The sequence below is a fragment of the Lucilia cuprina genome, chromosome 6 (assembly GCF_022045245.1).
Source record: "Lucilia cuprina isolate Lc7/37 chromosome 6, ASM2204524v1, whole genome shotgun sequence".
In the NCBI taxonomy this organism is placed as follows: domain Eukaryota; kingdom Metazoa; phylum Arthropoda; class Insecta; order Diptera; family Calliphoridae; genus Lucilia; species Lucilia cuprina.
The window spans coordinates 19,450,107-19,453,939 of record NC_060954.1 but is presented as its reverse complement, the minus strand read 5'-3'; the positions used below and the strand labels follow the sequence as shown (position 1 = coordinate 19,453,939).

At 29.9% G+C, this 3,833-nt stretch overlaps 1 long non-coding RNA gene across 1 annotated transcript in view; it reads right to left on the bottom strand.

Annotated features, from left to right (window-relative positions):
• The window catches only part of LOC111677495, a 72,616-nt gene that overhangs the window by 44,562 nt on the left and 24,221 nt on the right, over positions 1-3,833 (bottom strand). The window lies entirely within an intron of this gene.

Sequence of the window (3,833 nt, the reverse complement as noted above, 5' to 3'; positions counted from 1 at the left end):
ACTAGAACTGAACTAGAACTGAACTAGAACTGAACTAGAACTGAACTAGAACTGAACTAAAACTGAACTAAAACTGAACTAGAACTGAACTAGAACTGAACTAGAACTCAACTAGAACTGAACTGTAAATACACTTAAAAAAACACTCTTATACACATTAAAACATACTGCATAAATAAATAATTTATGCATGAAATTAAAGGTAAAACATCTTTATCGTTTAGTATTTTTAGTATAAAATCCAAAAAGAAAAAAATTCCAAAAGTGTCTAGCTATGTACTTTTATATACATGTGCAAATATGTACACGTTAAGAAATATTTAGCAAAGGAAAAGAAAAATAAAACTAAACACTAAAAGTACCTACTTTACATATAATTATATAAAATATGTACAAAATTACATACATATGTACAGGATAAATGTTTACATTCACTCATCTGTCAGACTAGTATTTAGTATTCGTGTATGTAGTTTCATGTAAAATATGTACATTTATGTAAATCATTTTACTTAAGAAATATTATTATATAAACATAAATAGTCCTTCTACATGCACTTGTTCATCTTACATTAGAAATTCTTCATCTTTCTATAATTAATTTATATGTATGTATATTGAAACAGTTACATTATGTTACATGTATACAAGGGAAGAACTACTCATAGGCTTAAACAAAACTTTGTGTAAACTAAATATTTAAGTAAATTTTTGGAGAATTTACCTAAAAAAACTTAAATTACTTAAATGTTATTTAAGATCTTTTCATAGTTGAGTCATACTCGATTATGTTACTATCATATAGGTTCCTTTATAACAGGGGCGCACATCGTTTTTCTCGAGAAATTCTGTAAACAAATTATTTTAGCTTGTTGTTCTAATATGAGGTCAATATTGTACAAGGTTCTATTGGATTGTAAATCCCTAGATCTAGAAGAAGTGCTACTCTGTCACATTTGTTTTTCATAGGGGGTATGTTAACATGATTAATTATCCATCATGGTGTTATTTAAACCCCAGAGAAAAGAGGTGCTACCAGTACCTCTAATCTTCCTGGACTATATTAAATTGCCCATGTCTTTCCTTGTAACGACTAGACAAAGGGACTAAGCAGTTGCACTCAAGACTTTTCCTAGCTGTCCGTTGGTGAGGTTCCTTTGGAATTTAAGTACTGGTATATATCTGGACTCTCTCTGTTGCTGGTTTCCTTTATACCAGTTGTTTTAACACTTTGCTTAGTACGGTGCCAGTAAACATACATATATTGGGGAATTGTTAAGTTGACACTGGATGGTTGACTACCTTTCTGATCCAAGAATAGAACTGGTAGGATTTCAAAAAATACCCCTCCATCCTGCGGAAGACTAGGACAGATTGAGTATGACTTTTCAATTCTTGGTGTTCAACAGGGCACATATGGTTAGGATCCATCACTCTTCCAGTTTGCTTTGTTAATGCATCTTAATGTGACATGATTCAACAGGTTCTTATGTTTCGGTTTGTGGGAACCCCTCTCTATAGATCTCCTTCTTGTCGGGGGATTGGTTTCATGCTGGTTGTCATACCGCAACGTGATTACTTTGCAAGTAATTGAACAACTCGGGTACTCCAGCAAGTTACTTGTGCAAGCCATGTACATATTTCATAGAAGTAGTGGATGGATGAAAAAGACCACAGTCAATAAGACCTTCAAGGCCGCTACTCAAGTTAAGCACATTCGTGTCACGTTTTTGAAATATTATAATACATTAGATTAACTTAACAAAAATATTTCCATATTGTTTATATATTAGAATAACTCCAGTACTGGAAAAAAATCAATTTTTATTCATAAGTAGTTTTCATTCCTAATTTAAGCCAATTTTGAGACTAACCATATGATAAAATTATGGGAGATCGGATAATATGGGTTGAGAAATTGATTTAAGGCAACCATAAGGACAAACAAACAGATAGATATACAGACAGACAGAGAGAAGGACAATAGACAAACAGATGTATAAAGCTTCCGCTATATATAAGAACATAGAATATGTATACAACTTAAATATGATTTATATTTTATATTAATAGAATTTAAATCACAAAAGTTACGATTTTTATTTTTAACACCTTTTAAAACTTTACAAAGTTTTTGATATATTTTCCATTTGTTAAGCAAGAGTCTTTACAAAACAAAAAAATGCCATAATAATTTTTCACAATTACAAGTATTATTACAACACTTAAGTAGCCACAAAAAAGTGCCGACGATAATATGGAAAATTTGTTACTTTATTACTTTTAATTTACAATGAAATTTCCCCCTCAGAAAATTTAATGCACTCTGTTTTTATCGTCTCTCAATGTTCGGCATAATGAGCACAAAAATGTTTTTATTACTTGTTTTTATGATGACAAAATTGTTTCCTATTACCCGCCACAATCCGAGATATTAAAAGTAAATTGTCAAACATTATTTAACAATAAAAACTGTAATAAAACAAAGTATACTTATGAGCAGCATACATTTCATTATTAACTAAGTGAGGGGAAAAGTACCACTTCCCCTAACCACAATATAAAAATAAACCAAAAGAAAATAAGTTCTAATTAAAATCTCGAAATATATAAAAAAATCAGCAACAAAGCCAGAGAGAGAGAACGAATAAACATCTTACAAAGTCAAGCCTTGGGAAATTGATGTTTTTCTAAATGTTTTCAACAGTTTAACAAAAAAAATATTTTTTTCTTTTTAAACTTAAGGGTGGCATGGTTGGCTTTTGTTTCCCAAAATGAAACTTAAACAACACACACATAAAAACAAACAAAGGCTTTTTGTAATTAATACCATTTTCTCATTTTTCGCTCTTTTTGTTGTTGTAAATTTGTTCAAAAGCTAGTTATAGTGTTGCCACACTTTATACAGATGATGAAGGGGTGGGTTAAAAGGAAATTAACAACAACAAAAACTCAATTAAATAATGGCAAAGTGTTAAGCTTATTTTAAGTGGAAAGTAGATTTTGAAAACACAAAAAAAAATTTTTTTGCTTTTAATATTTGAATGTAGTTGTTATTGTAGATTTTTCATCTACCCACATATATACATGCCCACAATTTCCATCACCCATACACACAAACATAGTTGTGTAATTTTCATCATAAAAGTAGCAGAAACAAATTCTTTTGATTGTAAAAGAAACTCATTTTATAAAAAGGAAATTGCAAAAATGTTTAAACTTAGAGCAATGTAAAGGTGGAATTGTATGTGGTACTACTGCAATGATGGGTACGAAGAACAGGGAGAGAGGTAATAGAAAACAAAAGGCACAATCACACAAAAAAACTCAACAACAGGAACATAAAGTTTAAAATTAAATTAAACTTTTCGATTTCCTATTGAATTGAACTTTAAAACAAATTTATTTGTATTTTTGTTTTATTTTTTAGCAGACTTTGTTAAAAAGCAAACAATATATGGGCTTTTGCTGTTCACATTCCAACTAACATACATAGGTTATATAGTATGTATGTGTTGGTCAAGCAGAGATTCTCTATTGCATTTTAAAGCAATTACATGCACATATCAAAATGAGAGAGGTTTTGAGAAAAATTAATTTTGAATATTACAGAGTAGAATATAGAGTAGACTATAGACTGGACTATAGATTAGACTTTATTCTAGACTTTAGACTAGACTATAGATTAGACTTTATTCTAGACTATAGACTAGACTATAGACTAGATATAATAGACTATAGACTAGACTATAGACTAGACTATAGACTAGACTATAGACTAGACTATAGACTAGACTATAGACTAGACTATAGACTAGACTATAGACTAGACT